The sequence below is a fragment of the Oryctolagus cuniculus genome, chromosome 18, assembly GCF_051225735.1.
Source record: "Oryctolagus cuniculus isolate XC-2025 breed Fujian yellow rabbit chromosome 18, ASM5122573v1, whole genome shotgun sequence".
In the NCBI taxonomy this organism is placed as follows: Eukaryota; Metazoa; Chordata; class Mammalia; order Lagomorpha; family Leporidae; genus Oryctolagus; species Oryctolagus cuniculus.
The window spans coordinates 48,765,284-48,789,697 of record NC_142884.1 but is presented as its reverse complement, the minus strand read 5'-3'; positions in this window follow the sequence as shown (position 1 = coordinate 48,789,697).

Below are 24,414 nucleotides of genomic sequence, written 5' to 3'. Positions count from 1 at the left end.
ACGGGGCCTTTCCCGTTACCCATTCTGGGCAGAAAACAGTGATTAGGACATCACTTTCCCTGGCGGCCTTCTCTCTCTCTCGGGCAGCAGCGGGGATAATTACACACCTGAGCCTTCGCTACCTCGCTCAGCGCCCGGGACAAATGCTACCTAGGTGCTCCCGGCACTTGGAGCCCATTCCCACCCAGCACTTACACGGCCGACAAATGAATGTTTTTGCCTGTCCTCGGTTCACATAAATAGCCACAAATTCCTATAATTAACTACAGTAAGCCAGGCTGGGATTAAAACAAAGACCGGCTTGTTTACCGGGATGTTCTGAAACAAGCAATTTTCAACATTACAGTGTCAAGTGCTGTCTTCGTCTTTGTTAAGCAAGGCGGCGGCGGGGGGCGGGGGGGCAGGGGGAGGAGGGTTTGGGGGAGGCGCAGTGAGGAGGCTCTGGCCAACGCCTCTGTATCTGTGGGGTCGCCGGGTCTCTCTGTGACCCCAGGGCCCACACAGCTGCGGGGGGGCAGACAGGGGAGCTGGGCAAACATGCGCCCCAGCCCTCTTTCCAGGAGACAAGTTTAATGCCCAGAAAGACTTCCTCCCACATTCCTGGCTGAATCCCCCTCCCCCCCCAACCCACGCACCCACCAGATCCTGGCATTTCTACCGTGAGGTGGTGGAGTGCGTGCAATGCAGCTTTAGAGACCACCAGGTGCAGGCCCCTTTTCCAGAGAGGTAAGCTGAGCCCCGGAGAAGCTCAAGCGGGAGCTTTGCTCAAGGTCATTCACTCAAGCGGAACTTGAACCCAGGATATACAATGACCATAAGGGGTCAGCCCCTGAGAGCCAGGGGCCGGTCCTGCCCTCTACCTGGGTTGGGTTGTGGGTACTTTTTTTTTATTTTGTTTTTGTTTTTTTTTAAACTATTGTTTGTTTTTCTTTTTTTTTTAACAGAAGGTGAGCTAAAAAAGGGTTTTTACGTCTTTAGTGGCTGGAAAGCATAAAAAGAAGACTATTTCATGGCATGTGAAAATTGCACGAAATTGAAGTGTCCAGAAAAAGTTATTGGAACACTGCCTCTTGTATATTGTCTCATTCAAGGACACTTCAAAGAGTTCGAGGGAACAGAATTAGACGAAGAATTTATTTTGGTGGCGAAAATTTGGAATCCATGTAAGTGAGCAGTCTTCAAAAAGTCCGTGGAAAATATGTATTATGAATAAACCATACGTAGATTTCAAAAAATTCACACCAAAACTAACTGAGTTTTCTTTGGAAGATTTATTTTTATTTTATTTGAAAGGCAGAGTTACAGAGAGAGAGAGAGAGAGAAGGAGAGAGAGAGAGGTCTTCCATCCACTGGTTCATTCCCCAAATGGCTGAAAAGGCTGGGGCTGGACTAGGCCAAAGCCAGGAGCCAGGAGCTTCTTCCAGGTTGCCCATGTGGGTGCAGGGGCCCAAGGACTTGGCCGCCTTCTACTCCTTTTCCAGGTGCGTTAGTCAGGAGCTGGATCGGAAGTGGAGCACTGGGACTTGAACCAGTGCCCATGTGGGATACCGGCAGCACCACAGGCGGCAGCTTTACCCACAATGCTGGCTCCCTGTTTATTTCTTTAGAAAAAAAAATTTCAGGTAAATTTTTTATTCATTTGACTGGACCCTTTCTTCAAACAAAACCTCGGGAGCCCCTCCACGCATAAAGCAAATCCGGTAGCACCTGTTGTGCTGACATCGGTGAGAGTGGGCTCAGAACCCCGGGTGGGGGGGACTTGTGGGCTCCCTGGCAGGAATGGCTGAGTCCCCCAGGGGAAAACAGTGTCTCCTGCTGAGGCCTCCTGCCCGCAGCCAAGTGGCACAGCGTCCACGTATCCTACGACCCTTGGCAGAGGGACCCCTGGGATGGTCCCAGGGCAAACGTGCTAGGAACACAGATGGGTTCATTCAGCTCAGTTCGCAGAGCCCCTTCTCTGCCAGGCATGTGGCGTGAGGGCCTGGGGATGCAGAGGGGACCCACGAGGCCCCTGGCCTCACGAAGCCAGCATTGCAACAGGAAAAGCTGAGCGAAAAGACACTAAGTGGCTAAAGTGAAGTCATTCCGTGTTCCAAGAAGGTAGAGTAAAATAAGGCGTTGGAGAGACACAAGGGTGCTGGACGGCCCAGCGAAAGAGGGCCCGCCATGAATGAGTGAGAGGAGGAATGAACGCGTGGGAGAAGGAAAGGTAGAGAAAAATCCCGACTTTGGACAGGGTCGGGGCCGTCACAACATAAGTAGCCTCTAGGGAGATGCACACTGGTTACTTCGAGGCGACCTTGACAATGTAGAGGTTTGTGCTGGGCAGGGGAGCACAAAGCGGGGTAGTCCCTGTGCAGGCACAGCCTGAAGACCCTGTGTCCCATCCTTTGTGACCAAACTCAGGCCCCTGCGGAAGAACTCAGGAGCACCCACCCTTCTCCCCGTGAGCCAGGCCAGAGAGCCGAGGATCAAAGAAGTCAGCCGAAGGGATTCTAGAAGCCAGGACTCAGGGCTCCCAGAGCTGTGCCGCGGGCCATGAGGGCTGCCGTAATCACAGGACCCGGCGGCATCTGCAGCCTGTGCCCTTGAACGGAACTCTGCGGCATCCAACTCCCGCCACGTTTATTTGTCGGTCTCGACGGTCCCCTTCGTGTGGCCATGAAGGTGGCAGGGTGGCAGAGCTCATCACATGTCCAGAAGGCGTGGAGCTCCACTCGGGGCTGCACAGGGCTCCTGAGCACCTGCCAGCGCTGCCCCGTGGGCTAGGGGCTCCAGGAGCTGCAGAAGCAGGGGGCGGGGCGCCCATCAGAGCTGGGGAGAGGCAGGGAGGAGGAGGAAGGGAGAGCAGGGGAGGATGGTGCATGGGAAGCCAATGAAAGTCGGGAGATTCTGCACAAGTCACCTTGGGCATGCCGCTTCCCCTCTCGGGGCCTCTGCTGCCACCTCTGAGAAATGGGCGTGGCGACGTCGGCGTCTCTATGAAGAGCAAACCAGGCGACGTGCGTGAAGCCCTTTAGTGTCTGTGAGAGGCCCACGCGGGCAGTGCTGCTGAGAGCAGGCCTGGGGCAGGGCGTCGGGAGCCTGGCCTGGCCCGAGGAACCTGCAGGGTCTCCTTAGACAGCGGGCTTCTGAGGCAAGGCTGCCTGGCTTCAACCCCAGCCCTTATCTACAGGAATCGGGGTGTCTGGGCCCCACGGTTGGCTCTTGCTGTGTCCCCGGTGCACCCCTGAAGATGCAGGTGATGGTAGTCTTGGGTCTTGGGGTTTCCCCCAGATTTGCCTGTTTGCCAGTGACGGAAGCAAAGCAGTGAGCAGGTGCCTGGTTCATGGTAGACAAATAGGAGCCTTCTGTACAGCTGCGGGCTGCACCAGGGGGAGGCGGGGTCTAAATTCAGCAGGCAGTGGGGACACTGAGCAGGGAGAGTGGCTCATCCTGGGACTTGGGGGCTATGCTGGCAAGCTTGCCACTTCTAGGGGCCTTGCTTCTTGCTTGCCCATTCTCTCTCTCTCCCCCTGGCTTTTCATCGCATGGGCAACGTCAGACCTGCTGGATGCAGTAGCTTTCATCTTCAAAGTGTTGGCTAATTGAGCTCCAGGCATTCGTCTAGGTGTTGAGGACACGGCAGAACAGCAGCAGACTTGCCCCCGCCCCTGCCCCTCCACCGTGCTGGGGAGATGAGAAACAAACACACAAACAGATGATGTCACCTGGCAGGATTGGTGACCTACCTACACGGTGAAGACAAATGAAGCAGCCAGGGGCTAGTGCCTGGACGCTGCCTTGGCCAGAGCAGCCAGTGACACAGCTGGCCGAGCCCTCGCCTCCCCCAGGACCCCTCAGTGTGGCTCAGCAGGACCCAGGTGACAGGGAGACCCGGCCACTCTGCCCACCTGGCTGCTGCCTGCTGGGGGGGTCCTCTGGGCGCCCAGACCCTGAGGTGTCCCCTGCAGGCCGGGCACCTGGCTCCTCCAAGCCAGTGTAGCAGTAGGCCCCAGGACAGCTATTTTTTTATTCGGGCCAAAGGTGCAATTAACGGCCTCCGCTCGGGCCTCGCCCAGGCCCAGGGCCTCCGGCTCACGCCTGCCTGACCGGCAGGAGGGAGGGAGACCCTCCCAGCACCCCCCTGTCAAGGCTAGGGCTATTTTGGTGACTGTTATTTGGGCAAGGAGTGGGCTAGTGGCTTGTGGGAGGGAGGGAAGGAGGGAACATGCTAAAAATACTGAGGCCAGACTGAGGTAGCCAGGGCCTGGCCTCCCGCTGTGGGTGAGGAGAGCCTGACCCTCCGTCTCTCCTGGGGTCAGGCTGCCGAGGGTTCAAACCCACCCACAAGCTCTTTGCTTTTGGCTACAGGGAGCCATGGCCACCACCTGTCAGGGGGCCCCTGGGGGCTAGGTGACCTGCCGAGGGGTAGCGGTGCTGGACGTGGGGCCCAGGGCAGTCTGGTCAGAGTGACTTCCTGCTGAGAAAATGGCCAGAGGTGGACTTGCGTGATGTTGTCACCTCCCCAGGTCCCCTGCTCTAGAGGTACCCCCACTCCCGACCAGTGACCCTCCACCGCACAGCTGAGTCCCACCAGCCCCAGGCCACCTCCAGGACACCAGAAGGGAGGCCTCCCAACCCTGCTTTCTCGTCTGCTGAGCCGGAATACATGCCAGGGGTGGGCCCGGGGACCAGAGCGGCCAGGCAGCGGGGACGCTAGGAACTGTGGCTGGGCCTCAGCTTGATCTCCGGAGACCTCGATGTGTCATCCCACCTCCTGGGTCTTCGGTCCTGGCCACCTCGTGAACGGCTCTCCCTAGCTGCACAGCTTCCACCAGGCATGACCCCTCCAGCTGGACAGGGTCAGCGACTCCTCCCGCCCCAGGGTCAAGGTCTACCCCAGGAGGAAGACGGTGCACACCAGGGGAGGGGACCGCAGGGGGTGCTGGGTGGGGCTGCTGTCCTTCACGGGCTCACTCGCTCACTTGTACGGCCCTTCATTCATTCCGGAGGTATCCTTGGAGCGAGCTCCATTTTCCAGATGGCATTGTTCCAGGCATTAGGGTGCAACAAGGAGCAAATCAAAGCCCCAAGCACTCGGGGTATATGCTGTGGCTGCGAGAGCCAGACGCTCATCAATGAGTCAGCAGCTCGTGCAGAGGTGGTGGGTGAAGACGCAAAATGCAGGGCTAGGAGAATAGAGTGTGTGTGTGTTTGTGTGTGTGTGTCTGGGTGTGTGTCTCTCTGTGTGTCTGTGTGTCTGTGTGTGTCTCTCGTGTATGTGTCTGAGTGTACATGTCTGTGTCTGTCTCTGTGTATGTACGTCTGTGTATGTGTGGTGTGTCTCTATGTCTATGTGTCTGTGTATATGTCTGAGTGTACATGTCTGTGTCTGTCTCTGTGTATGTACGTCTGTGTATGTGTGGTGTGTCTCTATGTCTATGTGTCTGTGTATATGTCTGAGTGTACATGTCTGTGTATGTGTCTCTGTGTGTCTGTGTGTCTATGTGCGTATGTATGTCTGTATCTGTGTGTATGTATGTCTGTGTCTGTGTGTGTATATGTGTGTATGTCTGTGTGTGTCTCTGTGTGTCTCTCTGTACCTATGTGTCTCTGTGTGTGTCTCTTTGTGTGTGTGTGTCTCTGTATATATGTATGTCTGTGTGTCTATGTGTGTGCCTCTCTCTATGCCTGTGTGTCTGTGTGTGTCTCTTTGTATGTGTGTCTGTGTATATGTATGTCTGTGTATGTGCGTGTGTCTGTGTGTGTCTCTCTCTGTGCCTGTGTGTCTATGTGTGTCTGTGTGTGTGTATATATGTCTGTGTATGTGTGTGTGTCTGTGTGTATGTATGTCGGTGTATGTGCGTGTGTCTGTGTGTGTGTCTCTCTCTGTGCCTGTGTGTCTGTGTGTGTCTCTATGTGTGTGTCTGGTGGGGGGGGGGCTGTCAGCAGTGACCAGGAGATGTCTCCTTGGATCCCTGTCTTAAGGAAAGTGAGAGTGGGAGCTCTGGGAGCCTGGAAGGAGCATTCAGGGAGAGTCCAGAGAGCAAGGTGCGGCGGGGACGCGCACTGAGAGGCGAGGGGATACGCGGCCCCCCATCCTGCCCACCCTCCCCCAATCTGCTCCTGGTCCTGCCCGTCCTGGAGGCAGAGGCGGGCTCTGCACCTCCTCTTGCCCATCCCAACACCTGCGCCAGGTGACGCCCTTGTCTCCAGCATGTCCCCCACCCAGAGCTCACTCCACCTGCGCCTGGCCCTGGCCAAGGGGCTTGCTCAGCCCCCTCCTGCTGGACGGCCATTGCCCCCAGGGCAGTCCTGGTCCCCTCCTGCCGGTGAACCTTCACCCTGCAATTACCATCCTCTGCCCAGGGCTATTTCCTGCAGACTTGTAAATAGAACCTCTTTGGGCCGCACACACATTATGGTTTGTCTAAAACGGTGTCAAAGGAGCCAATTTTCCTGAACGGGGACCATTGACGAGAGGTAAAGTTTACGGAGGATTCCCGCAGGACCTGGGCATGCGGGGGCTGGGAACAAGGACCTAGGGGTGACGCAAGTGCCTGGAAAGGCCAGAGGGACAGGCCTGGGATTTTTCTAGGGGAGAACTTTCTTTGGGACATAAGATGGTTGGGCCATCTTACAAACTGACCGGTGTATCAGGGAGGGGCCCCAGCTCAGGCTCAGGAGGCCCCTCTTGGGAGCAAGAGTGCTCAGGTTGTAGGCTGAGCTCTGCTCTCCTCTCTCTGAGCCTCGTGGTGAGTACATGCTGGGGCGCCTGGCTGTCCCCTGTGAGAGGTGGCATCCGTCTTGCAGAAGTGTGAAAGTTTTGTTGTCAGGGAGAGAAAGGCCACAGGGAAGGTGAGGTGGTTCTGAGACCTCCAGACCAGCCACGAACAACTGCAAACAGCTGCGAGCCCACTTGGCGAGTGTGGACGGAGGAGTGACACTGCTCCAGGGAGAAGCAGCCCACAGGTGCAGAGCGGGGCTGAGTGGAAGGTAGACTGTGCTGCAGTTTCCTGTAGAGTTAGGGCCACTGCCTGTCTTCTACCAAAACAAACAAACAAACAAACACCTGAGGCTCAGAGAGACATAGAGATGTGCTCCAGGTCACTCATTTAATAGCTGACATAGGCAGGATTCGAACTCAGGCCGGCCTGATGCCCCAGGTGGTGAGTCCTGTACCGTTCCCGACGTCTCCCTTTGCTGACCCTGCTTTGGTGAGCCCTGGGCAGGGCTGTGCAACCAGGGAACCTCCTCAGGCTGTGACCGTGACCTTCCCGTGGCCCCAGCCGAGCAGCAGTCGGCCGTGCCAGCTTGGCCGCGTCTGTCCCTTTGTCTGGTCTGGCCTGGACCATGCGAAGCAGCTGTTGTCCACTTTGACCCAGGTTCCCACCTCACTTAGGCTTCTATGAATAAAGGCTCAGAGAGCATTTTAGGAACCAAAACCACCCAGCAATCTTCCCTGCCTTTAAAAAAAAAGCTAGAACAGATGTTCAAGGAACATTCTAGCTGGAAAGTGGCACTCACTTGAGTTATACGAGTGCGTCCTAGACAATGAGAGGTCCAAAGGTCAGGGTTTGAACCCAGAGTTCTCTCCAAGTCATTTAAGTTCACTGAGCTGCAGTTTCATCTTCTTCCAAATGGGGGCGCTGTTGGTAGCTACCTTGTTAATACCCGAGTTGTCTCAAGGAGTGGGAGGATTGGGAAACAGGAAAATGGTTCAGCACACAGGTTTTAGGATCCAACACAGCCAGGCTGGAATTCTCAGCTCCACCGTTTCTGTGTGGTCTCTGGTCGCTGATATTCCCCCTCCCTGTGTCTGTTTCTTTAGCTACAAAATAGAATTAGCAAGCCTTGCCCAGCCTCTCTCTCGGGAAGAGTATGAGGCTCCCAAAAGCAAGAGAATCTAACATATAATAGGTTTTCCTCCCCGCTCTGGGGATTTGAAAAATGTAAATAAAGAGTAAAATAACAACTTAAATACAAACTTGAAAAGAACTTTTGTAAGGGATTTTATTTGACTCATTCATTGATGAGGTAACTACTAAGATGTTACAGGCTTTCAAAGCAGAATTCAAAGAACACAATTATATAGACCATCAAGAAAACTAAAGTGAATTTACAAATGGATGCAAAAAGTGTTGATCCACAGGGCATTCATTACTTGCACCCCAGTCCAACAGTTTATTTGTATTTTTATGAAAAAGAACCATCTGGGTTATTATCCATGACTGTGAGTAATACTCAAAGACTGAGAAATGTGGAGGACACATCAGGTGTTTGTTGTTCACCCATTTCGAAGCCTCTCACAGCTTTTTCGGACACAGTTTTGGTGCCCGCTGCTCCCTCCCCCAAATAGAGCAGGGAAGAAGTGTCTGTTGCTTCAGTCACTCAGAGCAGGTGGCAGAGAACCTCCCCGTTAGCTGCGGATGCTGTCAGGAAGAAGAGGCTACCTACAGCCATCGGGAAGATGCTGAGGCTGGGATAGAGTGAGCCTGGACTTCGCAGGGAGAGGGGCCCACGGCCCTGCCTGAACTCTTCCCCCATGCGACCCCCGAGGCTCTTTCCCTTTCCGACTGGCTGGGCTGGAAAGGACCCACTGGGAATCTGGTCCTGCCTAGGACACAGCCACAAGAGGGAAGGTAGGTGAGTCCCTGGATTGAAAGGCAGAGAGAGAGACAGAAAGAGATCTTCCATTCATTGGTTCAGTCCCCAAACACCCTCATCAGCAGAGACGGGGCCAGGCCGCAGCCAAGAGCTGAGAACTCAGTCCAGGCCTCGCACTTGGGTGGCAGGGACCCAGGTACTCGCGCCATCACCTGCTGCTTCCCAGAGTGACATTAGTAGGTCACTGGACTCAGACACGTTGCTGGGATTTGAATCCAGGTACTCTGCTATGGGGTGCAGGTGCCTCAAGTGGCATCGTAACCACTATGCTAAATGCACATGTTTTTAATTTCGCTTTCCATGAACTTTTTGAAGCTCCTTTGTTTACATGTAATTTTATGTTTTGACATATATCTTATATATACATGCAATTTAAATATTCTACGCCAAAATAAACGTACCTGTTTTCTACTCATTTTTTAATATTCCCTTTTCAATTCCACTGATATTTATTTGGTTTTCTCTATTTTTCTTAATCCATTTCACTACGGGTTTAACAATTTTATTCATCTTTTATTTTCATTTTAAAATTAGTATTTTCTGGCCAGCGCCACAGCTCAACAGGCTAATCCTCCGCCTAGCAGCGCCGGCACACCGGGTTCTAGTCCCGGTCAGGGCACCGGATTCTGTCCCAGTTGCCCCTCTTGCAGTCCAGCTCTCTGCTATGGCCCGGGAAGGCAGTGGAGGATGGCCCAAGTGCTTGGGCCCTGCACCCCATGGGAGACCAGGAGAAGCACCTGGCTCCTGCCTTTGGATCAGCGCAGTGCGCCGGCCGCGGCAGCCATTGGAGGGTGAACCAACGGCAAAGGAAGACCTTTCTCTCTGTCTTTCTCACTGTCCACTCTGCCTGTCAAAAAAATTAGTATTTTCTTCTTTTTTATTTTTATTTTTGACAGGCAGAGTTAGACAGTGAGAGAGACAGACAGACAGAAAGGTCTTCTGTTGGTTCACCCCCAAATGGCCACTACGGCCAGTGTGCTGAGCTGATCCAAAGCCAGGAGCCAGGTGCTTCCTCCTGGTCTCCCATGCGGGTGCAGGGGCCAAGCACTTGGGCCATCCTCCACTGCCTTCCCGGGCCACAGCAGAGAGCTGGACTGGAAGAAGAGCAACTGGGACAGAACCCGGAGCCCACATGGGATGCCAGCGCCACAGGTGGAGGATTAGCCAAGTGAGCCATGGCGCCGGCCCCCTACTCTTTTTAATAGCTATGCACGCGCGCGCGCGCGCGCGCGTGTGTGTGTGTGTGTGTGTGTGTGTAACAGAAGCCAGATACATGCAGATCTGGAGCAGATCTAGGGAGCCCTGGCTGCTGCACCTGATCTCACCCGGATGGCGTCAGTGAAGCCCGAGTTGGATACGCTCAGGAACCCGCAGGAAGCACTTGATTTTCAAAGTGTGGACCCAGAACTCAGCTCTGAGCACCCAGTAAGTGCTGCCTCCTTTGGAGACAATATTGGTTAAAACACAACTTCTGCCTCCTTCCCCCTAAGCTGCACCCGCAGCAGATGCCTTGGGGCATGGCAACGAGCCCTGTGTTTTCCTGAGCGCCCGCTCGCGGACCATAGGATCTGCCTGCACAGGAGACACTTGTCTCTCAAGGCGAGGCCGGTGGAGCCTCAGGGCTGAAAGCAGAGCCTGCCATGGTGAAGTGCCTGGGTTCAAGTCTCAGCTGCATTCCTGATCCCAGCTTCCTACTAACGCCCATCCCGGGAGGCAGCAGGTGAGGGCTCAAGTACTTGGGTTCCTGCCACCCACGGGGGAGACCTGGACGGAGGTCCCAGCTCCTGGCTCGAGTCTAGTCCGGCCCTAGCTGTTGTGGGCATTTAGGGAGTGAACCAGCGGATTTCTCTGTCTCTCTCTCTCTGCCTCTGAAATAAATAAAACTAATACACATTTAAGAAAAACAATAGCATTAACTCTGAAATGTCCCCACCCCTAATGACACACACATTGTCTGGATAAGTCACAAAATTGCATCTAACTTTTTTTTAAAGATAGATTTATTTATTTATTTATTTGAAAAAGTTACACAGAGAGAGAAGGAGAGGAAGAGAGAGAGAGAGAGAGAGGTCTTCCATCTGCTGATTCACTCCCCAGATGGCCACAAAGGCCAGAGCTGTGTGGATCGAAGCCAGGAGCTAGGAGCTGCTCTGGGCCTCCCACGTGGGTGCAGGGGCCCAAGGACTTGGGCCATCTTCTACTGCTTTCCCAGGCCATAGCAGAGAGCTGGATCAGAAGAGGGGCAGCCAGGACTCGAACTGGCGCCCCTATAGGATGCTGGCACTGCTGGCGGGAGCTTTACTCACTACACCACAGCACTAGCCCCGATTGCATCTAACTTTAAGGAAAAAAGGAAATGATTTCTCTGGTGTGAGGGGACAGGGAGCGGGACTGGAAATACAGTGCAACGGGACAAATGGCCACCGTGTCCGAGACTGGGGGAGAAGCTGGGAGAACATCTGTAGCACAGACGCCTTTGGAGATTGTAAAGCGTCTCCGTGCATCGCCGTCCTCAGAGCGCACAGGCCGCTGGGGGACCATCTGAGAACGAGAAGAGAAGGGCCACGCTTCCACGGTCACGCAGCCTCTCCCCCGGTTACCGGCAGACCACTGTCAAGAAGTCCACGTGTGGGGGCGGGCGTTTGGCTCAGCAGTTCAGAAGCCACTGGGACCCCTGCAGCCCGTATGTCTGGGTTGTGTCTGGGTTGTGTCTGGCTGCACTTTTGAGTCCAGCTCCGTGCTAATGCCAGAGCACCTATGTGGCAGTCAGCACCCTGTTCTTATTCAAGTGGTGACTCGGTTTCAGAAAAACAGTATTGTTTATCTTAAATAAATATTATTTAAAATTGAATATCACTACTTTTTAAACTGAATTTCTATTTAATTCATCAACGTGTTTGCATTTTACAGCTTTGTAAGGTTTGATATTTTAAGTTATAGGGAATACTTTCTGATCTTTTGTCACCCAGTGATTGAGCCCCATTTTTTTAATATTTTTAATATTTAATATTTAATATTTTTTAATATTTGTTTATTTATTTGAAAGGCAGAGTTAGAAAGAGGGAGAGACACAGAGAGAGAAAGTCATCTCCCATCTGCTGGTTCACTCCCCAAATGTTCACAATAGCCAGGGCCGAGCCAGGCCAAAGCCAGGAGCCAGGAACAACATCCTGGTTTCCCATGTGGGTAGTAGGGACCCAATCATTTGGGCCATCGTTTACCATTTTCCCAGGTGCATTAGCAGGGAGCTGGATCGGAAGTGGGCAGCCAGGACTTGAACCCGCGTCCACATGGGATGCCAGTGTTGCGGACAGCTGCTTAGCCGGCTGTGCCACTGTGCCGGCCGCTGAACCCCATTTCTATGACTATTGAATCCCCATCTGATTCCTAAGAGGGACACTGAAATGCCTGGAATTTGCTTTCCCAGCCTCCCTTTCAGCCAGAAAATACTCACCATTACCTGGGTCCGCCAAGCAGGTGTACTCGTGAGCGTTGATGGGAAGCTGTGAGAGAGAAAAGCAGACTCTGGGCCCATCTGCAGGGCATTTGGTGGCTACCCCTGGCTAGGCAGCAGTGCCTGGGGTGCAGTGTTGGGGGGGCATCTCTCGCAGCAGCAGCCCCACGCCGGGCTCTGTGGGACCAGCCCTGCCATTTGGCTTGAGGCGCTGGGTCTCCCACATCCCTGTTCTCTGGGTGTTCTGGGGCCCCATAAGCCACTCTGCATTCTGGCATTCCTTTGTCTCCTGCAGGAAGTGGCTGGTGCCACTTGCTATTCGTTGCATCCTACAGATAAATATGAAGTAATGTTAAAACGAAAAGCACCTGTGTCAGACCTTGGCCTCCACCAGAAACGCACGCATACACACACCTGCATAAGAGTGGGACACATGGTCTCAACTTGAGAAATGCTAACCTGGCGGAAGTCTTGTTTTAAAGCAGGAAGACTGGGGATGTGACGGGGACAGGATCCGGCCAGGGACCCTCTGCACGTGGGCAGTGGAGTTCAAAGCAGGACACGGCCTTCTTAACTCCAGGCCTCAAGGGCTTTCCAACAGCCCAGCCAAGCTGGATTCCTCTGGGCTGGCGGCAGCTGGGAAAGACTTGAGGCAAGAATGGGAGCTGATGGTGGCGCCTAATTAGCTCTCTGCACCCCAACAGCCAGGATCGGGCACCAGGAATGAGGGTCTGGCTCGGGCCCAAGAGCAAGCAGGGGTTAAGGAGAGCCGTCCCTGCCCCTGGAGCCACCAGACAATCCCCCTGCAGTCCCCAGTGCTGCTGTAAACAAGCTGTTGTGCCTGAGAGAACATGTTAATAGCAGGCCCTGCCATCCTGCCCTCTCTGTGTCGGGGAAGGTCTGCAATTATTGTCTTAACCGACTCAGATACGACTCGCAAAGGGTATGCATTTCCCGAAGCTGTATACAATTCCTGCAAACTTTCTCTGCCACTCCCTCTCCTAGGGCCAGGGGCTCAAGTTCCCTGCCGGCAGCCCTACCCCTCCAACCGCTCCCAGACCTCGGGGTCCCCAAGGCCCGCGCTCCAGAGGCCACCACTACAGAAGCTTCCTCCCCAACAGCTGACATGGGGGGCGTGAACCTAGCCAGGCCTTGGGGGAGGTGGGCGCAGAAAGAGCCCTTTCAAACGTGGCTTCCTGTCCGGGCTTCCCTGAGCCTGAATTCTTCCAGCTAAGAACCAGTAAAGGCCGGCACCACAGCTCAATAGGCTAATCCTCCGCCTGCGGCGCCAGCACCCCGGGTTCTAGTCCCAATCGGGGCTCCGGATTCTGTCCCGGTTGCTCCTCTTCCAGGCCAGCTCTCTGCTGTGGCCCGGGAGTGCAGTGGAGGATGGCCCAGGTGCTTGGGCCCTGCACCCCATGGGAGACCAGGAGAAGCACCTGGCTCCTGCCATCGGATCAGCGCGGTGCGCCGGCTGCAGCACACCGGCCCCAGTGGCCATTGGAGGGTGAACCAACGGCAAAGGAAGACCTTTCTCTCTCTCTCTCTCTCTCTCACCATCCACTCTGCCTGTCAAAAAATAAAATAAAATAAATTAAAAAAAGAACCAGTAAAACATGGGTCTCCTCCAGAGATGCTGGGCCATGCTCAGCCCCCAGGACGCCGAAGGGGATTCCTTTCCGGAATGGCGGGGGCTCAGATGCCTACAGGGCAGGCTGTTACCAAGCAAGGAGCTGACTGGTCTGAACAGGTCTGACCCGAGTCTCTCGGCCCCCAGTACACACCCAGGCCCTGGCAGGCCCAAGGAGACAGCTGGGCTGTGGCGAGAGGCAATGCCTTTTGTGAGTGTGACCTGGCTCCAGCCACTTAGCCTCTGCGTGTTTCCGCTTCCTCTTCTATAACATGGGGCGGTAACCCCATCAGGACAAGCGGGGTTGTGCTCGAGGGGTTGTGCTCCAATAGCAAACAACCCCCCAGGATCTCAGAGTCCTCCGGCAGCGCAGGCTTGCTTTTCTCTTGTGCACCCCATCCTCTGAGGGTCAGCGAGGGGGCGTCTGCTCACTGTAGTCATAACAGCCACGGACTCCAAGGTGGCCAGGCCGTGAACCACAAGAAAGCAGAGCGACAGAGATCTTGAGCCAACAAGGGACACTCTGGCTTGTAACGAGCACGCACCTGCTCTGTTCACAGCTCGTCAGCTGGAGCTAGTCACCTGGCCAGGCAACCTGGGGGCCAGCATGTGCAGTCCTACTGTGTGTCCTGGAGAGGGAGAGCCAGAGCTATTGGGCCAACGGCATCAATGACCCCCACAATAATCACAGAGCCTGCTTGTAGGGAGACCGAGAGAATTAAATGAGGTCTACTAATTCCTGCTAGGTAGGCTTAGGCTTTCAGCATCATAGCGATGACAGTGACCGTGATGTTCATATTACCAAGAAGAGTAAAATGGGACCCAGGGTAGGCACCTGGCCTAGCAGTTAAGACACCAGGTCCCCGTGTTCAACACCCAGCTGCTGTCCTGACCCTGGGAAGAACAGCGATGGCTCAAGTAAGTGGGTTCCTGCCACTCCCATAAGAGACCTGGACTGGGTTCCTGGCTCCTAGTTGTCAGCTTTTGGGGAATGAACCAGCAGATGGGATTCTCTCTCTCTCTTTTTCTCTCTCTCTCTTTTTCTCCCTCTGACTCTCAAATTAATACAAATAAATAAGACCCAGGTAAACTATCAATGAACAAATGCTCATAGCCCTAAATTGCTGTTAAAGTGACATCAGGAAACCTGGTGTGATCTCGGGAAGGTCAAGTCCTAGCTCTGCCATAGTTTGCTGTGTGATCTTGGGAAAGGCACTCTCTGCCTCTGAGCCTCCAGTTGCTCTTTAGTACAACAGGATCTTGGCCTCAATATCCAAGAATGAGCACGGAGAGGCAGTCGGGCCTGAAGGATGGGACTCCAGGAGCTGGCTTATCCCGGGTGGCAGCTCCTTCTCGGCCCTGAGCTTAGGGAAATGCTTGACATTGGGGCTGTCTGCCTCCGGCTTATGAATCTCAATCCCTAAATTATAGGTGACAGTGACTTCTTAAAGAGGAAATGAATTGTTGCAACACAATCCAGCCATGTTGTATCGATATGATTAGCTAGTTATCCATGGAGTGCAGTAATTTGCTTTGATTTTTAAGTATCCGTTAGCAGCTAAGTCCTAACGAGGCAGCTCTAAATTGATTAGATTCTCCAAGATATAGCACGGTTCACAGATTGTTTCAGAAAACTGTCAAGATCCTGAGACTGGCATTTCATTGGATTTAATGATTGCTGGAGAAGGTGTGCATCCCAGCCAGATACAATCACATTTGTCAGCATGATCCTTTTAAGCACAATTCAATCAAAGTGTTATTCTCTAATTTTATTAGAACTGGAGCCCAGAGCTAATGCAAGCTTCCAATATTGCGTCAGGAGGGGAGTGAGCACAATTTAATTTCCCTAATTGGAGTTTAGTGATCTAACACGCTTTTCATATCTTAATTCTTGGGATAATCTCCGGTTTTTGCACCTGCTACAATTCCTTTAATGGAAATGAGCAATCAGACGCAGCGGTTATGCCTGGCGTGGAATCACTGGGTCACATCTGCCTCATTGAAGAGAATTTGCACATCTGGATCCCTTGCTTCTACCTGATCCTTTCCCACTGATCTTGGCCTTGACTTTGATAAGGAGCCTCTCTCGTCCAGATGTAATCTGATTTTCCAACCAGGCTGGCAGTCTTGGAATAGGGCGTGGTAGAAAGCTCGTGAATGTTTGTCATCTGGGTTTAGACTTCAGCTGCACTGTGCGTCTATGTATCCATCCTCTCAGTGGGTGATTACCGTGTGCCAGGCACTGTGTTGGGCACTGGGGATACCACTATGAGTAAATCAGACGTGGCCTCTGATGTCATGGTGCTTACAGCCTGCTACGAGACAGGCTCATAAAACAGTAACCGCACCAAGAACCAAACAGCCACCTTTGTCATGGGACAAGGAGCTGGACTACCTGAGAGGGACTTCCTCCTGCAGCAGGCTGAGGTTTAGGGAGGCCTCCCTGAGTCGCTGCTACTTTAGCCAAGACCCGGAACACTCAGGATGAGAACAAGGAGAGCACTGGCTACCCTGGACCTGGGCCTCCCTCTGGCTGCAGTGTGCAGCCTCCTGCCCTGGACAAGCTCATCCCGCAGGGCTTGGGCAGAGCCCCAGCGTAGAGAAGTGTGGAGTGCTTGTGAAGCCAGGAGCGGACCTTTTAGTCTGAATGAGGTAGAAGCCGTCGAGGTCTGAGGCTGGAGGAGTGGGGAGGGACCAAAGCACACAGGGCACTACAGACGGGGCCTTGGAGAAGCCAGCTTCCACCTGCACTTACTGCGATGCCCTTTCCAGCCTCCACAGTGTCCCAAGATGTGTGATAAATCCTCCGACCACCCACCCGCAGGCAAGCAGGGAGGGGTCTTTTGTTACTGACCTCCTCTGGAAGTGCAGGTGCATATTGGCGATAAAAATAAACTCCTGGTTGCCTTCAATATTGCTTTTGTATTTTCTGCAGACAATGAGCCTCTTATTGATTGCTCTTCAGGCCGAGCCTTCTCACTTGGTGTTTTGAATTTTCTCCTTGTGAGCAACCGGAAGCCAGAAAAACCTAAGCAGAGTTTGCACGGCTGTATCCCCAGCACAGGGGACGCTGCTGCTCCCACGAGGAGTGATGCTTCTGGGCTTTGATAAAGATCGCTCCGGCTTCTCTGTGGGCAGTGGATGGGAGGAAAGCAGGGGTGCAAGCCAGGAGGCCAGAAAGGAGGTGGTTGCTGTCTTCCAGGGAGAGATGGAGGCGGCTCTGGGTCGGGGGAAGCAGTGGCGATACTGAGAAGAGGATAGAGTTGAGATCCAGACACACATTAGAATGCGCGTGAAATGAGCAATCATTTAAGGCGGAGATCCAGTTTCCTCACCTGTGAAATGCAAGGATCTATTTCAAAGGGTTGTGGGGAAGTCCTTTTGCAGCACACTGGGGACCTAGTATGCCCTGGGAGCCGGGTTGTATGTGGTTGGAGAGGGGCTGGGTGAAGTCACAGAAACTGTTCCAGGCCAAGGGAACCACCATTTGGTCCGGACCTGTTTTCTTCCCAGTTGGGTACCGAAGGCTTCAGGCTCAGACGCCTGGGAGCATAGGAGACCAAAGCCACAGACAGTCCCCTGTTCAACCTTGAGCCTCAAGGACTGAGCGACTTTCACACAGTTCAGGACAAACTCGGTCCCTCTGTAGGGTAGGGTAGAGGGGGCGGGCAGAGGCGAGCTTCAGAATGCCAGGGTGGGGGTCCCCCAGAGTCAAGGCACAGCAGGTGAAGCTGCCATTTGCAACACGGGCATTGCTGCATATTGGGGCACTGGTTTGAGTCCTGGCTACTCCACACTTCCTTCCGATACAGCTCCCTGCTAATGTACCTGGGACAGCCCAGGCAGGCAGATGGAGTTTCTGGCTCCTGGCAGCTTCAGCCTGGGCTGGATTTGGCCATTACAGTCATTTGGGGGAGTGAAACAGCTAATGGAAGACCCTATCTCTGCCTTTTTTAATAAATAAATAAATCGTAAAGAAAAGATCAGTGGGGAAGGACCAAACAGGCCACCATGTGCACTTCACCCTGGGGAGCCAGAGGCCGCCTTACGTTGGGGCAGAGACAGCTATTTCAGACAGTGATGCTGCTTATAATAGAGCGCTCGGCTAAGACAAAGAGGCACCCAGGAGCCCCACCTCCACCTGCTTCCTCAAAGCCACACTCCAGAGAGCCTGCTCTTGACAACACTCACAAGGATAAGAACGATCAACAGAATGTGTTGAGTTCTACGTGTGTAGCTCTTCCACGCATTATCTCATTTAATTGCCTCACTAGCCATAGAGTGGAATATAATGGTAGCCTTTAAAAAATTATCTATTTATTTATTTGAAAGGCAGAGTTAGAGGGAGAGGGAGAGACAGAGACACAGAGATCCTCCAAGCACTAGTTCACTCCCAGATGGCCACAACAGCCAGATCTGGGCCAGACCGAAGTCAGGAGCCCGGACTGATGGGGGCCTTTGCACAGACAGGACAGTTCAAGGCTCCTGGCTTCAATCTGGCCCATCCCTGGCTGTTGTAGCCATTTGGGAAGGGAATTCAGTTGAAATATCTCTCCCTCTCTGTTTCTCCCTTTCTCTCTCTCTCTCTCTCTCTCTCTCTCTCTCTCTCTCTTTCTCTTTCTCTGTGTGTGTGTGTGTGTGTGTGTGTGTCTGTCTGTCTGACACTCTGTATTTCAATAAACAAATACTTAAATAGATTTAAAAAAAGAAAGAAAGATGTACACTACCATGCCCACATAGCCCTCTCCAGCCCTGCACTGGCTGTAGCAGTCTAGCTCCAGTCAGCTAGGACAGGATGCCCAGAGCCCCCCCGATCCAGTCTCACACCTGGGACATGACCGGACTCGGCTGCTTATGGTTCCCGTGGGGACCCGGCACCCCAGGACTGGCCCCAGCTAGGTGACAAGGCAGGGCGCTCCCTACATACTCAGAATCAAACCTTCCCAGGGCGCACGGCACTCTGGGAGATCTGAGCCCTGCGATGTCTCCAGCTCCACCTTCTGTCACTCTCACTCTCCATCCGACTCCATCCGATGGTTCACTCCCCAATTGGCTGCAACAGCCGGAGCTGCATCAATCTGCAGCCAGGAGCCAGGAGCTTCTTCAGGGTCTCCCACGTGGGTACAGGGCCCAAGGACTTGGGCCATCTTCTACTGCTTTCCCAGGCCATAGCAGAGAGCTGGATTGGAAATGGAGCAGCCGAGTCTTAAACCGGCACACATATGGGATGTCGGCGCTTCAGGCCAGGGCATTAACCCATTGAGCCACAGTGCCAGCTCCTAGACCCACTTTCAAAACCAAAGGCAAATGCCTCTCCTACTCAGGCTTCCTCTGACCACCCACAGTAACAACAGGGAGAGAACTGCCTTGGCTTTTCCCTCTTGGGTCCCTCCCACCACCCCCACCACTTCCAGCTGGCACCTGCTATTGGCTGAACTGAGTTGGAAGCCAGTTGGTAAGGGAGCATGGGAAATGTAGTTTGCAGAGCCTGCTCCCAGCAATGCAGAGCCAGGAACCAGCAAGGGGAGGGACCTGGGAGCCAACAGCTGGATGACCAGCCACCCTTTGGTGGGCACGAGTGCTATCCGCTTTGCTGTCACTGGACCCATTATGCTAGCTGCTCTGGCCCACGGACAGGTGAGCTGGTGACCTTGGGTGTGGACAGGAGCCCCAGGAGCAAGCCAAGGCCATCTGCAAGTAGATGCTTCAAGGGATCAAAACTTTGAGAAAGTGGCAGGTGCTGGGGTTGAGGAACAAGAGCCTCCGGGGGGCTGGAGAAGCAGCCCCCAGGTGCTGAGCCCATGTACATGGGGGATTCACACGCTCTCGCCTTGGGCTAGGCCACCTTCGACTCCTGACCGAGCCAGGAGAGGCAGGCTGGCCTTCTTTCTTGGGTCCTGCCAGGTGCCTCCCCTTCCAGAGGTTGTTGGGATGAAGCTGTTTCTTGTCCCCTCGTGAAACCCAAACACAACAGGCAGCGCTGGCTGTTGTGGTTCTTTGCCCACCTCAGGCCCTCTTCCTGTGCATCCTGAGTGTCGTGGCCGAATGGTTCACGCTGAATGTGTACCAGAATGCTGCAACCACAGGTGCAAGTGCTTTATGACCGCCGAGACCCGCGATCCTCATGTGACTTCTGTGCAGCACCTATGATGTACCACCACGCTCCAGATGTGAAAGCCAAGGCCCAGAGGGTCACGTGGTTTGCCCACACTCACACAGCTGCCAAGTGGTGCTGTCCCAGTCCAGAGCTCTATACTTTCTGCCCTGTCTGCCTCCTTTGGGGCATGGAACACGTTGCAAAGGGTATGGGGGAAGGGGCTGGAGGGGTCTGCTCCCCGGCCGCTGCTCCCTGAAGCCACCCAGGCACCCTCAGCTGGGACAGCAGGGACGTTCCCGCAGACAGGGACCATGCAGATACCACCCTGGAGAAGCGGGTGAGTTGTTGCTGATGGAAATTCACAGGCTGTGTTGACACTGGTGATGACCAGAAAGTGAGGACCCTGGCCTGCCCAGGGGTGACCCCACCACCGGAATCTATGAGGGCACAGGTGCACCATTCAGCAGATTGGGGCCCAAGTCAGAGTGTGTGGGCAGAGGAGGTGGCCGTCCATGGAGGCGGAGACACTGACCCGGGAGGGTGAGGAGCTGGAGAAGGAGCCAGGCTGGGGAGAAGGGGAAGAGAAGAGAGAAACACTGAGGGCAGCACTGTGGGACAGTGGGTAAGGCCGCCATCTGCAGTGCTGACATCCCATACGAGTGCCGGTTCGAGTCCCGGCTGTTCCACTTCCGATCCAGCTCCCTGCCAATGTGCCTAGGAAAGTAGCAGAAGATGCATCCACGTGGGAAACGCGGAAGAAGCTCCCAGCTCTTGACTCCAGGCTTCAGATAAATAAAATAGAAAGAGAGAGAGAGAAGCAATCGAAGGAAAGTCAATGCAGACAGAGTGATCTGGAGCAAGGCCTTGGTAACCTCACCGCCCCCCAGCCCTGGTCTCCTCTCCCCACCGTGGTGGGGATTCCGTGATCCTCCAAGGAACAAATCAAAGGAGACTGGCTTGAAAAGTGATTTAGAGAAATAATCCAACAATGTTCTTCTCGAACACTGGCCAAATATAAGGATTTTGACCCCTTTTGTTTCCAAGTCAGGACAGGAATGGTGGGGGAAGGAGTGGGGCCTGTCACAAGCCTACTGGTGGAATCCTCTCTCTCTCTCTCTCTCTCTCTCTCTCTCTCTCTCTCTCTCACACACACACACACACACACACACTGCATGATGTCATCAGGTGCATGTCTGAGACAGTACACAGCAGTGTATGGCTCCAGGCAGGGCACCAGGGAAATACAGCAGGCCTGCAGCCCCACCCCAAGCCCTAGCCCAGCCCAGCCCAGCCCAGCCCCAGCCCCAGCCCCAGCCCAGCCCCAGCCCAGCCCCAGCCCCAGCCCAGCCCAGCCCAGCCCCAGCCCCAGCCCCAGCCCAGCCCCAGCCCAGCCCCAGCCCCAGCCCAGTCCCAGCCCAGCCCAACCCAGCCCAGCCCAGCCCAGCCCAGCCCCAGCCCCAGCCCCAGCCCAGCCCCAGCCCAGCCCAGCCCAGCCCCAGCCCCAGCCCCAGCCCAGCCCCAGCCCAGCCCCAGCCCCAGCCCAGTCCCAGCCCAGCCCCAGCCCCAGCCCAGCCCAGCCCCAGCCCCAGCCCAGCCCCAGCCCCAGCCCAGCCCAGCCCCAGCCCAGCCCAACCCAGCCCAGCCCCAGCCCAACCCCAGCCCCAGCCCAGCCCAGCCCCTGCCCAGCCCCAGCCCAGCCCAGCCCCAGCCCCAGCCCCAGCCCCAGCCCCAGCCCCAGCCCAGCCCAGCCCCAGCCCAGCCCCAGCCCCAGCCCAGTCCCAGCGAGCCCAGGACCCTTCCTCCTCTCAGAACAAACCTACAGCAACACTTCCAGATACGCAGCAGTGTCTGCAGTCCCTCGCCCCTCCCCCCAGCTTGAGGAGGACAGGGCTCCCCATAATGGCAAAGCCTACCCCAGGGGAGCTGGTGGGGGGCGGGAGCCTCACATGACTCCAGCAGCAAGATGGCTGCGTCCCCTCCCGAGAGAGCAAGTCCAGGAAACACGCTCTCCTGGATGACTGCGGGTTCTGTGTTTGGAGCTCTGGGTTAGAATTCCCAGCTAAGGACACAGCTCGCCGTGGGTCCACTTGTTTTGATTTATAGCAACGGTGCTGATGGTAGCTTCACATGTGCTGATGTCTCCTCCCTGCCTCCTTGCCTGCTCTCTTCCCTGTCTCCGCCCCTCTTCCTTCCCATCCTTCTCCCCCCCTCCTTCCACCCTTCCATAGATGTTAACTGAGCACCTACACTGTGCCAAATCCTGTTCTCAAGTTTGGGAATCCAGCAGGGAACTAGACAAAGTCCCTGCCCTGGAAAGAAACCACAGACATAAACAAACAAACCCACAAACAGTAAGACAAATAGTGGGAAGTGCTGTAGGGGGTGGGGGGAGCACCCGGGGTCTTGGGGTGGGTGGGGAGGGGGAGTCCTAGGTTGGGCACCTGGAGGGGGACACCCAAGGGGGCCTGCGAGCAGGCAGAAGAGTGGGAGGTGATGAGTCAGGACCCAGCCCGTGGGATCAGATCCTGCAGGCCCCGCCGGTTTTACCCCCAAGGACTCGGGAGCCCTGGGGCGGCTGCAGCCATGAGCCGGGCCAGCCTGGAAGCGGTGCAGCTGGCCGGGCTGGGGGAGTCCCAGGTGTGGGGGGGGCGGGTGCTTGGATGGTGCAGCTGGCGGGGTTTGCTTAGGAACAGGACAGAGGCGAGTCAACCTTGGTGACCAGGAGGTGAGCCCTGGATGAGGGACGTGCAGTTCTGCACCTGTGAATGGGAGCGGGAAGCCTCCCCTGGAGGAGGGAAGAGCCAGAGGCACCCACCTTGACCTTCTTCTCAGAGCTCTCTGGCAGCCGGCGGGATGACAGGACATCCTCATGGAGCATTTATGGCTGCCACCGGGCCGGGTGTCTCTCTGCAAAGGGTTATTACCCCCTTTTTGCACAGGGAAGAAAAAAAAAAACATGCCTCGATTTCCATTGATCCATCCTGAATCAATGCTTTTAAAAAATCTCACGCACATTTGGCTTAAGAGCCAAAGCATGCATTTTATGTTTTGACACGGTGTCATCGATCGGAGGCCCGCGTGTGCACCCCACCTGCCGGAGCCCCCTGGCGGTTGGCCCGGTCGCCCTGCGTCCTTAATGGCCTTGCCCCTGCCTGCACCTCCGACGCCTCCCCTGGCCCTCAGCACGGGGCCCTTTCTCGGGGTTTCGGAAAGGATCGATAAGGTGCCGAGGCCTCCTGCTGCCGCCTGTCACTCACTCTGCACCATTCCATAAATTATGAATCTGCCTCTCTTTCCTCTTTCCTCTCTCTCTCTCTCTCTCTCTCTCTCTCTCTCTGCCCCTAATTTCTATCACGTTTGTTGATGGCTCTGTGATGGTTGACTTTCCTCAGCCTCAGAGCCAGGGGTGCAGTTGAACTTCAGGGAGGATGTGGGGCAGGGGCAGTGGACTGAGACAGAGGGGCTGCTGGAGGCAGGGAGAGGAGCAGGGGCCACAGCTGCTGGCTGTGAATGGCCAAGAGGGGTGGGCTTGGGCTCTGGACAGCCTGTGGTCCTGGAACCTTCTGGCTGGACAGGGGTGGAGCAGAACTCACGGCTGCAGCCTAGGAACAAGGCACATATTTGGGGGAAGAAGGGAGTGGCTGAAGGTGGCATCCAGGCCATCGGCTTTTGGGTGTCTGCTGACAGGGGACCTCCCGGAGGCTGGGTCAGAGCATGGGTGTGGAGGCCAGTGACAGCGTTGGTGTGCGAGGAGTGGGGTTCCGGAGCACCCACGCTAAGTGGCATGTGGAAATGGCAGTGAGCTGGAAGGCATCCGCTTCGAGGCCGGGACCAGGCTGTCCCACCCCTCCAGTGTGCAGCCAGGACATCCCGGCACGTTGAGCACTCACTGTGTGCCGCATCAGGCCAGCGGCACCACAGCCCGAGCAGGTGCAGGCACACATGCTCCCCATTGACAGATCAGAGAGGGGAAGTCAGCGGTTGCCAGGTCACCCGGCCAGAGTGAGGGCGACTGGAACCCAGGCCTATCTGGACACAGAGGCTGTACTCCTGGTGGCCCCGCCCTGCTGGCTCCTGTGGCCCCCAAATCCCCTGCCTGCACTCTGCCTCCTCCACGCTGTCAGCACCTGTGCCTGTGGCCTTTGCCCTCTTGGACCCCTGCTACCACCAAGTCTTCTCAGGGGGGCTCTTCCCCAGCTACACTCGGCCAAGCGTCTTCTCGCCCTCTCCCTCCATCACTCTTGGTGCACCTGGCCACTGTGCCATCCTCTTCGTGGGTATCCCAGTGGTGACCAACGGATCGGGATCATTTCCCTACCTAAGTCAATTTGTCCAACAAAACATCCAAAAATAGCTGAGCCAGAAGCCCTGTCTTGCAGTGTGACCCGGAGCAAATCCTTTCCTCCGTTTTGACCTCAGTTTCCTCATCTATAAAATGGGTATAAGTTAGTACATCTCATGATGGACAGGGGTCATGCTTCAAGATCAAAGTAGATAATGAATGAAGAAACACTTTGTAGCTCTCATATGTCACAAACATGGAATAGATTGGTGCAAATATTTGTGCTGACATAGAATTCCTAC